This window comes from Lactuca serriola, chromosome 8 (genome assembly GCF_051521515.1).
Source record: "Lactuca serriola cultivar US96UC23 chromosome 8, Lser_US96UC23_V15, whole genome shotgun sequence".
NCBI lineage: Eukaryota > Viridiplantae > Streptophyta > Magnoliopsida > Asterales > Asteraceae > Lactuca > Lactuca serriola.
Genome location: NC_136415.1, coordinates 229034789 through 229048626, shown reverse-complemented (window position 1 = coordinate 229048626; position 13838 = coordinate 229034789). Strand labels below are relative to the sequence as shown.

At 35.1% G+C, this 13838-nt stretch overlaps 1 pseudogene; it reads right to left on the bottom strand.

Moving 5' to 3' along the window:
- Positions 1-6960: 6960 nt before the first annotated feature.
- Positions 6961-7278, bottom strand: LOC145067920 (secreted RxLR effector protein 161 pseudogene; annotated as a pseudogene).
- Positions 7279-13838: the final 6560 nt, after the last annotated feature.

Here is a 13838-nt window from a genome sequence, read left to right as displayed (position 1 = left end):
AACTATCGGGAAGAAAACCTGCACAAGTGACTAAATTATTTAACATGCTATTCACATCAATATTTTTGAAATTTATATCTTTCATTATAAAAAAAAAAATACCAGTCCAACATCACTTAAGTTTGCTTTGATATCCAAATTTCCAATGAACATTTCAAGCATTAAAGCGAACTCCTTAAGTCTAGAAATCTCAAGCTCTGTTTCGTCCATCACTAATTCGTTCTGCAGGAATCAGTTAACAACCAATTAACATAATAACACATTTCATTTGTAATGAACTTCAAGTATTAAAAAATTTCTGCATACCATAAAATAGGTATTAAAGTACAATCTTGCTGTTGTTCCTATTTCTCTGTATCGTTCCATAGTGTTTAAGAATGTTGCCCAACAATTAATTATCGACCTATGAATGAACATTTTGTCTTCAAAGAAATATGCATCACCTTGAAGAAGGCTTTCTCCTTCTTCGAAATCCAAAATCACATCCCTACTTACACACATACTCATTAACAATCATGTACAAACCATATACCATGCTTAATATATATGATTAAAAAATGAATATAAAATTTAAACTTACAATTGATCTCTTTTAGAAGCGAAAGCAGAGTTGCAAAGAGTCGTTTCTTCTTTTCTTACTCTTTCATGTACCCGAGTTATCCTATCCACAAATGGTGACCGCTCATAGTTTGTAACCTTACCTTTCCTTCTCCCAGTCACATTTGATTCTTTTTCAATGTTCTCTCTATCCTTCTCAACAACTGATTCGTTTAGATCAGTCAATAAATTTCTTGAGCTTTGTGTAGTAAAAGTTGTTTCCTCATTGATTGTCTCTTTTGAACTCTTATCAACCCCATTATTGTTATCTCCAACATAAGTAACCTTCTTATCACCTGTTACTTTATCCATCATATCCAGCACTTCATCCACAACTCCAGGGAGTTTAAAGAATTGTGAACTACTCAATTCATTTATATTGCCCCATGCTTCATTATTTTCACCTATAGGCGTCACGTAGTCATGTGCAACTTCTTTCCCTTCCCTGTGTTGCCCAATGTCGTCTACAGTCTCTTTTGTCCCGTATGGTGTAACTGGACTTTTATTTGACTCGGAAGCTTGTCCAAAATTTTCATGTTGTGCATTTTTCTGTAACATGTCATCATCTGTCTCTGTGTCCTCATCAATGCCATCACTTTCATTTACAACTGTGTCTTCATTAATCCCCACATCATTAAACAACATTTTCATCAATGTCATCCTTTGTCTTAATATTTCACTATCAGGAAACTTTTTCAGCCCTTCAATTAATGCTTTTGACATGCTTATTTTTTCAGTCAATACTTTATTGTACTCGATGTCAAATATGGCACAATATGCCTGCATGTACCAAATACTTAAACTGTCATAAACAAATAATATTACACATTCATTGATTCATAATAATTAATATCAGGAAACATTATTATTAATCCATTATTTAAGATTCAAATAATTTTAAAACTCATCACAACCTCCTATATACCTCATACCATGTCATCATTCTGAATAAGTTATATAACATAATCACGTCTATATGATCCAATATGTAATTCAAACCTAAATATTTTATTATAATGTGCCTATTCTTAAATATAATACACCATCACTTACACAATCAAACTTAATATGATTCTATGTTAACTGGATATAAAATAACAGTGCTTACCTCCTCATCTGCAAATTCTCTCTCAACTGTTTCCAACTCCATATCTGTATCACTACTAACATCTTCATTCTGATAATCTTCTCTTCTGATGAAATGCCCCATCCCAAGAGCATTCGCATTCACCTCAGAATCCTCGATCTTTTCCAGCTTATCTCCAGTAACATGTATTATGAAAGGAGTCCTTTTTTTCAATTTAATGCTTTCACTTATGCAGAAATTAAACACATAAACAAGCTGTACACATATTAATAATTTGTTACAACATAAAATAATATAACAATTATAGAATAATAATCATTAGTATTTAAAATATATTTACGACATTCATACCAACAATACGGTAATAGGCCCTGAGTAATAGCAAAATCGGTCGTCCCGATTCCATAATTGCTTCCTTGTCATCAAGCTATCAACCATGTACCGACACCAATCAATAGTTGAATAGTCTTCCAACAGAACTAACTTCTCAACAGCTTTTATTTGACATGTCCCCATTTTCTTTGACTCAATAAAGGTGTTGATAAACAATATAATAAAATTAAGTCTAAAGAGAATGTCATCCACTCTTGAATCCTTTATTTTTTTCAAATACGAGGTACTAGAAAACAATTTTTTTGGATACTGAGCCATCCATTCTTTAAGTACATGATTGTCCGTCCCACAGGAAGGTAGTTCCTTAATATTAACACCCTCCATAGGTATACCCATAATCTCATGTATCCTTTCTTTGGTTATTTCCATGGCACCATTTGGCAACACAAGTCTATTTGTCAATGGATCATAATTATCAAGAAGATAGTAGTTTAAGTGCCCTGGTAAACTACCGATATCTATATCTAATAATGTACCTAAACCCATTTTTTTAACTTGTTCTTTTTGCGCCTTTGTCAAACTCCTTACAGCTAGGCTCATCTTCGCTGGTGACATTCTACTATTTAGTCTTCTAAGCCCTTCTGGATGCCTTTTATCCATCTTCTTTTCCATTCTCTTTTCCAATTTCTTTTCCCTTACCTCCTTCTCAAACTTTTTCTTTGAATTGCTACTTATTTCAATTGGCTTGTGCTTGCCAGAACCATATTCCTTTTTACTTGTTTTAGCCTTTGCTACTAAATTACACTTTATTTTTGATCTGATTTCACCAGCTTTTATACCATCATCTTTTCTTTTAACTTTTCTACCCTTCTTTGGTGATTCTACTATGTGCTTTTTCTTTCTTTTTTCTGATTTTCATTCCTCCATTCATTCATACTTGCTTCTTGTTCTACATTGACTTCTACCATTGGTAATTCTTCATCAACTGCTGCTACAGCTTGCGGAGCTTGTTCTATTAAACCAAAAACTGTCAATGAAATCAAGTTAAAACCTGTCATTGAAATCAACTAAAAAACATAAACCATTCTACTCACATTATGTAGTCTCATTTAATTTGACATACTATCCTTTATTATGTATTTCACACCATTCCTAAAGAATATGTTCATTGTGTTGTTCCCATTATTCTAAAAGAATTGTTCACTACTTTTTTACTACCCCACGCCATTCTCAAACAGAGCCTGTACATTGAACCATTCTACAAGAATGTATTGCACTTCATATAGGCCGCTGACCGACAGTTGAATTCATAGTTAAACTAACATCATTTTTTATTTAAACAACTCTCCTCTATCCTTAAATTATGTATTAAACCATTACAACCAACATAAACTCTTAAACTCAATTGTTGTAGCACCAATTCATATCAACAACAAAGGAAATGTGATCACCATTGATTCTTAGAGCATTCCATGTACAAGAAGATATACATATTAACAGAACACTTATTAATAATCCACAACACCCGCAAACCCAAAACCATCTCATCACTGTAAAAAAAAACCCACTTTTCCAGTGAGTTACATGTTCAAACCCTAAATTATTCGAAACATAAATTCTTACTTGATTCTTCAAGAATAACGATTCATTCTTATAGAATACACTTTAATACACTAATAATCTTATGATTCTTGAAGAATAAGTCACAAAATCATTATTAACTAACCTGCCATGTTCAAACTTACCCTGTTTAAACCAAAACTGCTTTTGGACTAAATTTCATACAAAAAATTCTCATACTTCACGTTATCATACTTACAAAATGTATATTTTCTTGCAGATAGCACCTGCATTCTTGAAGCATATACCGCAAAACAAAAACTTAAACATTACCTGGCAATGGTGGATCGACAAAATCATCGTCGTCGTCATCGATATGAAGTGGCGCAGATGCTGTGTTTGTGAACTTCGTTTTGAATTTCTCTCTTAATCTTGAGCTTGATCGGCGTCTCATTGTTCGATTATTCAGCTGTGGTCGATTATTTGATTTGAATGTAAACCCCTTATCAATCCTTTTATACGTCTAGCCGTGTACTGTATTTTATCCTTTTATACGTCTAGCCTTGTACTGTATTTTTGGAATTGGTGATACGCTATCTTTTACAGAGTGGCTGATTGATTTGTTTTGAAGGAAATCGTATATTCACTTTTTAATATCATGCACATTCTTGCCTAAAAAATGGGTATTAAAATGTGGAACGAAACAACCGGGTTATACAATCGTAACATCTGGACTTCCTAATTTAAATCCTACAAAAATACTGAATTACCCTTATAACATATTATTGTCGATTTAATTTGAAGATTAAATAAAAAAAATAGAATATCATCATTAATTCTTAATCAAACGATGCTTCTCATCTGATGGACCAGATTTAGTCTTACATTCACACTATATTTAAGATTCACGTTTAATCCTAACCCTATATATATATATATATATATATATATATATATATATATATATATATATATATATATGTATATATATATATATATATATATATATATATATATATATATATATATATATATATATATATATATAAGTTCAATTGAAAATAAAAAATTATTGAGAAGGCACATTTCATTATCTATCACTTAAGTATTTCAGTGTATCAATCAATGCCACGGGAGATGTAAAATTCATAAGTAAATATAAAATAAATTATATATATATATATATATATATATATATATATATATATATATATATATATATATATATATATATTAACAAATGACTATTTATATATATGATTGTTCATATATTATATATTCACAAGTTCATAACTGAACATTCATTTTCATATATGTTCGTAACTGAACATTATACAGAATCATAAATGTTTATAATTGAATATTCATATTGATATATGTTCTTAACTGAGTATTTATACAAAATATATATTGTTCATATAAAATCATATATGTTCATCATTGAACATTTGTAAGAATTCATACATCTTCTGTATCACAACCTCCAACATCATCTTTAATCATCAGCCACCCATCCAGTTCCATCAACATCTCGATCAATTCATTTGAATTTAAATGAATATTATTAGACATCAACCTGATAAAATACCACAAAAAGAATTGAGAAAACTCCCAAATACATCTTGTACTATACTAATGAAATATTAATTCGTAAAAGATATCACATTTCAAATGAACCAAACCGAATTGGAGGTTTCCCTAAATCGTTCTACATATTGGTCTTCATCGGAGCAACTCATCAACCACAAGATAAAAATGTAATTAGTCACAAGATAGTTTCAGTTGATGCGTTGCAATGTTAATTTTTTTACAAACTACATGACACAAAAGTGTAACATGTAAAAGTTATAATCATGTTGGTGAGTATGGTGGGTTTTTTTGGAACGGTTGGCGTGAGTATGATGCGATATACCATCAAGTGAACTTGCAGTACACCAAGATGCAAATTGATAAACCATTTTTTTAAAACTTCTTACAAAACAAACATGAATTATTGAAAAATGAGCATAGTAGTAGCTATAAATCACAACTGTGAAATTTCCTAACTTAATTAGAAAACTAAAATTTGGAAATGATGAAACAATATTGGAAGGATTAGTATTAAAATTATGAAGATTGCATTCAAGAAATTGTTAATGTTAGATAATATAGTACTTAAGGATTGGGTTTCATGGAGGATTGGTTAGTTGGTGGTGCAGATTAGGTGAATAATAATATACTGGAGCCCAATGGAGACTTTTTTTTTTTCTTTTAAAAATTAAATCGTGAATTAAACCCTCCCCTTCAGTGATTGGCCACCTGTAGTATACTAACGACCGTCGATCATATGCATCACCTAACACCATCATTTTAACTCTACAAACCACTCCCATCGTTCCCTATATCTTAGATATGTAGTCCAATTTCACAAAACTGAAACCACTTGAATGATATACCCTACAAACCTTCACCAAATCAAGGTCACAATTTAACCCTGCAATTCACCTCCATCGAGCAACAATCACTGGGAAGCATTTCATTCAGAAGGATTATTAGAAAATAAATGGTAGTGACAGTGGACTTTGAGATGTCTACTAAAAACTTTTGGCATGGAGGGTAACAATATGTGTCGTGGAGGATATGTAACCGGTGGTCGGTGTATGTGGCCGAAGAAATGTACAACAATGATAGAGAAGGTGGCGGTGATGGTTGAAGTAATAAAAATAAGGTTTGTTTGTTTTTTTTTTTTTTTTTTTTTTTTTTTTTATAGAGATGTGTCGAGGAGGATGTGTAACCCGTGTGACTTGAGGTGTATGGTGTTATCATACACCTTTTTCATGTACAATCCACAAAATACACTGTGTATATTCAAGATCGAGAAACACAAATAACCAAAATAACTCTTTGATTAATTGAGAAAATAACTCAAAACTTAACTAGTTTGTGTTACATCACAACTCAATTCTAATGTATATATATGAATTCTAATTACCGACTTGGATTAGAATACCATTAGGAAACTATGACCAACTTGCCATAAATTGAATTGCTTGGTCTCCAAGTCCTCATCGACTTAGGATTTCAACAATCACCCCCGAATTTCTAAGTCCTTCTAGAGACGTCTTCAATCCCGATCAAGCTCCGCATTTCCTTGAACTTGGTTCGAGCTAATGGTTTGGTAAGAATATCCGCCATTTGTTCTTCACCGGGAATGTACTCCACCTCCATTTGTTCCTTTTCAATACAATTATGAATGAAGTGAAACCTCGTGTGAATGTGTTTACATCTTCCATGAAAGACGGATTCTTTGTTAGTTCGATAGCCGACTTGTTATCAACTTTAAGAATCACTTTCTCTTGCGCTTTGTTCATGATTTCTCCAAGCAAATCTTGAAGCCATATTGCTTAACATGCAGTCGTCGTGGCCGCCATGAATTCCGCCTCGCAAGATGATAAAACAACGATATCTTGCTTTTGCGAACACCATGTAATTGGAGATGAACCGTAGTAGAAAATGTGACCGCTTGTGCTTTTCCCGTCATCCGGGTCAACATTGTGGCTACTATCACTATAACCAATAAGTCGCCTTTGTCCCATCTTCTCGTACTTGATTTCGTATTTCGTTGTTCCTCGTAAGTACCTTAGAATGTGTTTGATTGCACCACCATGTGATTCTCTTGGACTTTGCATGTATCGGCTGACAACTCCAACCGCATATGCCATATTGGGTCTTGTTTGCAAGAGATATCTAAGACATCATACCACCTTTTGATATTGTGTTGGGTCGATTTCGGTTTCATCTTCGTCCTTTGTCAACTTAATTCCCGGTTCCATTGCAATGTGGGTCGGATTGCAATCATGTAAACCCGCTTCTTTTAAAAATGCGTTTAGCATATGCTTCTTGGTTTATAGTAATCCCCGATTCTTCTTGCTTACCTTCAATGCCAAGGTAATAAGTCAATCTTCTAAGATCCGACATCTCAAAGTTCTTGGACATCTCTAATTTGAACCTCTTGATCATGCTCAAATTTGTACCTGTGACAAGTAAATCATCAACATAAATTGCTAAAATTAGCAAGTTAGATCCTTCACTTTTCCGGTACACCGATAGTTCTTTCATGCACTTTTGAAATTTCATACTCTTCAAAATCCCGTCAAGCTTCGTGTTCCATGCTTGAGGTGCTTTTCTTAGACCATATAGTGCTTTTGTAAGGCGATATACTTTATGTTCGTTACCTTTCTTTATATAGCCTTCCGGTTGCGATACGTAAACGATTTCCTTTAATTCTCCATGTAAGAACGCCGTTTTAACATCCAAGTGGTGAAGCTCCCACCCATGAATAGCGGCTAAGGCTATAAGAAACCGAATGGTTTCGATTCGAGCTATAGCGGAAAATACTTCTTGAAAATCAATACCGGGTTGTTGCAAGTAACCTTTAGCAACCAACCTTGCCTTGTATTTATTAATGATTCCATCTGCATTTTTCTTCAATTTGAACACCCACTTGCCTCCAATTGGCTTCACCCCTATAGGCTTGTTCACGAGAGTCCAAGTATTATTCTTGTTTATCGAATTAATTTCCGCATCCATGGCTTTGACCCACTCTGGTTTTTTCTTCGCTTCTTCAACAGATACCGGCTCGTCATTGGTTGTAAGAAGAAGTTCTCCGAGATTATCAAGATCAAGCTCATAATCTTGAAATCGTCTTGGAGGTACTCTTGTTCTCGAGGGTCTTTGATTTGCAGCTCCTTGTTGAACATTATTATTTACCAGACTTATTTGTTCATTATCTTGTACTTCCGCTCCGTCTCTAATCTCATGATCCGATTCAATTGGTTCAATTGGATCATTGTTTACATCGTTTCCTTGGTTGTTGTCCGCCTCATCTCTCGGATAGTCCCATGGTATTATGAATGAGCCCGATTCTTCATTGTTGGTTCTTGCTTCTTTAATCCAATCCCACAATTTGGTTTCATCAAAAATAACGTCTCAACTCACGATTTTCTTTTGTGTTACCGAGTTAAATAACCGATAAGCTTTCATACCCGGTTCGGAACCAACATGCACTAGTGGTCTTCATCTTGCATCCAACTTTTTTAGATTAACCGGTTCAGCTTTTGCATGTGCTAGACACCCAAATATACGAACATTTTCTAAATTCGGTTTTCTTTTATACAACTTTTCATAAGGAGTTGTATCACCACATACTCTTATTTAAACTCGATTGATTAGATTTGTAGAGTGATTTACCGCCTCTCCCCATAAGTAGTTTGAAACATGCATTGCCTTCGTTATACTTCGTGTCATGTCCATAAGTGTTTGGTTTCTTCACTCCATAATTCCGTTTTGTTGTGGAGAGTATGGGGTGGTAAGGTGGCATTTGACTCCGTTTTGATCACAAAAAGAATTAAACCCGAGAGAAGTAAACTCACCTCCTCGATCACTTCTAAACACTTTCAAAGGCTTTCCAATTTCAATCTCCACCAAATCTTTGAATTTTTTGAAGTGTGTAAACGCCTCACTCTTTTCTTTTAAGAGATAAATCCACATAAATCGTGAAAAATCATCAATTAGTGTAAAAATATACCGATTTTGACCCTTGGTTGCTAGCGTGATCGGAGCGCACAAATCACCGTGAACTAGTTCCAATGGTTGTTTTGCTTTGTATGTCGTCATAGTCGGGAATGACTTTCTTGTTTGCTTGCCCACCAAGCACGATTCACACAATTGATTCTCATGATCAAATTGGGGTAACCCTTTAACTAGACCCTTCTTGGACATCTTTTTCATTAACTCGAAATTGATGTGCCCAAGTCTTGCATGCCATTGCCATGTATCTTCACTTAGTCTCGAATGAAGGCAGATAGGTACTCCAATTTGTAATTTTATTTTATAGAGGCGGTTTGGAGTTCTTTGTACCTTCATTAATAAGCAATTATCGGCATCGTGCATGGTCAAATAGTTGTCTTTCATTCGAATATCACACCCGGCTTCAGTTGCTTGTCCGAGACTAATAATATTTTTCTTGAGATCTGGTATGTAGTAAATCTCCGTCATCAGCATTTGTTGACCTCTCTTGCCTCGGAAAATTATAGCACCTTTTCCCTTGATTTTTACACACGAATTATCTCCGAATTTAACCCTCCCGGTTATACCTTCATCAAGCTCAAAGAAAAATGATCGGTTTCCCGCCATGTGATTGCTCGCCCCGTTATCCAAATACCACACATAGTTGTCTTGTGAGTCGTACCGAGACGGTATCACCTTTTCTTCATTTAAAAAAACAGTCTCGTGTAAAAATACGGCCGCATCGGTATCGTCATATTCAGCAAAATTATTTTCTTGTAATTTTTTTAATTCGGTCCGGACATTGAGACGCAAAGTGGTATGGTTTATCGCACCGGTAACATATAATATTGGATCGATCCTTTTTCGATTTACGATTCGGATCAGAATTAGAATTGGGCCTGCTGTTGGACTGGTTATTATTGGATCGAGTGTTATTAGACCTTCCACCTTGGGCCTGTTTTGTTTTAAATCCACTTGGGCCTGATCCACTTGACCCTCCATTCGACCCGGTTCCCTGGTTAAACCCACTTGACTCATAATTCCCCTTCCAGTTCCCTCTTCTTCTTCCGTCTCGCTGATGTGCCGATGATCCACCACAGCCAGACGACGCTGATTTCGTGAGCATCACTCTCGCCTGACCTCTTCCTTCGTCCTCATTGTCTTTTATTCTTTCTTCGTACGCCTTGAGTCGTCCCACTACATCTTCAAAGCCAACAGATTTCAAGTCCAACACTTGTTCCAATAAGGCGACAATTTGGATGAATTTTTCCCTTAGTAGCGATTTCAAGAATTTCGTCACCATCCTTAGTTCATCGATCGATTCACCGAGTGCGGCTACCGTGGATGCGATTCCAGATAGTTTTCCCATGAAAGATTTGATCGACTCTGACTCAGTCATCTTCAATCGATCAAAATCAGACATTAAAGTTTGCAATTGTGCCTCCTTCACATGGTCAGCCCCTATATGTCTTGATTTGATTGCTTCCCAAAGTCCCTTGGAAGATTCTTGTTCATCGATTTGGATTATGAGGTCTTCATGTATCGATTGGTAAATTAAACCTATTGCTAAATCATCTTTGTCTTGATTTTTTGTAGTTCCTGGTTCAGTTATCTCCCAAGCCTTATGAATCTTTAATACCACTTTCATTCTCATTGACCACACCATGTAATTCGTTGACGTGAGCATACGACATTGGACAGAGGTTGATCTAATCTCCCTCACCCTCACCGGAGCTTTATCTGAAGACCCTTCATCTGCAGCCATGTCGACCACCTTGTTCAACAAGTAAGTAAATCGATCTCAAAGCCCTATGTTCTTGGCACTGATACCAATTCAAGATCGAGAAACACAAATAACCAAAATACTCTTTGATTAATTGAGAAAATAACTCAAAAGTCAACTACTTTGTGTTACATCTTAACTCGATTCTAATTTATATATATATATATATATATATATATATATATATGTGTGTGTGTGTGTGTATGAATTCTAATTACCGACTTGAATTAGAATACAGTTAGGAAACTATGACCAACTTGCCATAAATTGAATTGCTTGGTCTCCAAGTCCTCATCGACTTAGGATTCCAACATATATGAGTTTTACTAAGTTTTATAATGATCATCTCTCTTTCTCTCTCTCTCTCTCTATATATATATATATATATATATATATATATATATATTGATGCACCCCCGGGTTCGACTTCCCTAGTTTATATGGATCAGTGCTTCCTTAGTGATATGGGTAAACTAGAGACAACAAACAAACTCGTAAGTTGATTGGCTGGGAGGGGATCCCGAACCAACACTCCAATCATAAATTTAGGAAAAGATTTATAATGATAATGATGATCTAGCGAATTGTGAGGGAACAAAAGTATTTAGAGTATGATCGATTAGGGATGATCAGTAAAGTAGGTGTACCTTGTAGAGTGTTCTTCGTTACCTATTTATAATCGAATGTGGAGAGGCCATAATCTCTTTCTATACCGATCATCTCTGCCATCATGGCGTATTAATGGCCATACCCCGAAGGTACACTTGTGTGTACTTGTTAGCCATTTTACAACCGTGCTTTGTTGGTTTTAGGACCCATCGGTCAAACCTTCTTGTACATACCATTTTCTTTGAGTTCATATGTTATATTATACAGTTGTGATGTATTCTCGTACTTTGTTCGTTATTTCATATGGTTCAGCATATTACTGGTTCGGTAGATAACTTGTTCGGTATATAATTGGTCCGGTATATACGTGGTTCGTTATATGACTAATTTGATATATGACTAATTCGAGGTAAGAAGGATTTACATAGCTTTAGGCTAGGTTGTATCCTATTAAGTCCCCTCGGTTTGGATTGTTACTTTTCACTCAACAGTAGCGATTCGAACTTTTTATAATAACCGTTGGGCCCGGATAAGAACGGATACCTGAATTGAGTGTTGACGTGACTGTTCGACGGCCTGTAGGTTTCATCATTGCCTATATTTAACGACCACTTTGCCCGTTCGTTGTAGTGGTTTTATTTGACCTTCATATAAATAATTTCCCTTGCCTAGCCATTTTTATCACTTTCTGCAACTTCCTTCTACTGAATGCTTTTTATTCTTTTTTCTTTGTCTTGATTCATCATGACTAACAAAGAAGTGTTGAAATATCGTACCATAAAATATAGGCTTTCTCAAAAAATTCTTGTTGATATTGTGAAAAAATATCATATCGATCTTCAGTTTCGTCCTTGTCTTCTTGAACCAGGGGTTGCCATTGTTGATACCCCGGAAGGTTTTGTTGGGGTATATCGAGTATTTTTTAAATCTGTTGGATCACTCAATTGTATAGATTTGATGATGAAAAATATATACACTAGTTATAGTTAGTTAGTAATCTGAAGATATGTTGATGCAAGTTCATATGTCGAAGACTGAAAAAGAACCCATGATGACTGAAAGAACCTGAAGACTCTATCAGCACCAAAGACATGAAGACACCATCTATTGAAGACTGATCAATGTGTCAAGATGCTGATGTTTATACATTGATGACACACTGATCAGATGATACGGTGATGATACTCACTGATGGTCATTCATTATCTGCTGAAGCTGAAGCTGATCAACTTGACCCTGACGTTGATGAATGAAGTTTAAGCTGATCTCCAGAAGCTGACGATGATGCCCTGATCAACGAGGCTCCCTAAAGATGATGCTCTGATTAGCTTCTAAAGTATTGGTGCTGATATCCGAATCTGGAGAAGATCTGATCTGATCCATTCCTGATTTACATGATTCAGTTAATATTTAGAATAGATACAATCCCTTGATTGAAGTGATTCACTAGATTAGATTAGTATATATACAACATTAGGGTTAAACCCTAATGTTGTGCATCTTGTAGAACGGCTTGGTGTCGTAATCGCCTTTATGACAACCCGTCTTCTTGCTGAAGACAAAACTCTTTGTTGGTGAAAGAACAATTTGGAGAATATATTGTGTTCTTTACTTTTTCTTTTCTTTATTGTTCTTTCTTTTTTATATTTGATCTACAAATCTACAAAGGGTTTGGGACTTTCAAAATCAGGCTTGCGGCTACTAATGTTTGATTTTGTGGAGGCAACCCTTGATTATTATCACCTTCACATCACTCAGATCACCCAAATGGTTTTTAAAAAATCATTTGCTTTGTGATGCTATGTTATGTGCTCGATATTGTGCTTTCCATCACCATTTATCGCAATTTTTACGTTCTTATGTCAAATGGTGGTTGGGTGTCTTTTTCTCTTTGCCATGGCTTGGTAGAGATCTGTGATGCCTTTCCTACTTCCATAAAATACTAGAAGGAGGAGCTCTTTTTGTTGCTTCTATTGATTTTTCAGGGCCTATGGCGTATGGTGCTATCGCCAATAGGGTTGCTGACCCTTCTCCTGATCTGACTCTGAAAGAATAGAGTACTGCACATCTTCTATCGGAGAATTACGTCAAGTGGACTGATGCTAATGAAGTAACATTGTAGATGGTAGGTATGAGTTCTTATTAGAATAAATTGGGAAGGGAATTTGTGGAAACCCTATCAGGCCATGAAGTCACTTTGTTGCAATGATTGCATCGCAAACGTTTGAAAAGCTCTACCTTGGTTACTGAGGATGTTACTATTCACTAGTACACAAGTCATTTAATAGTGTGAGTGGTTTTTATTTTTTGATGTAGTCCTTT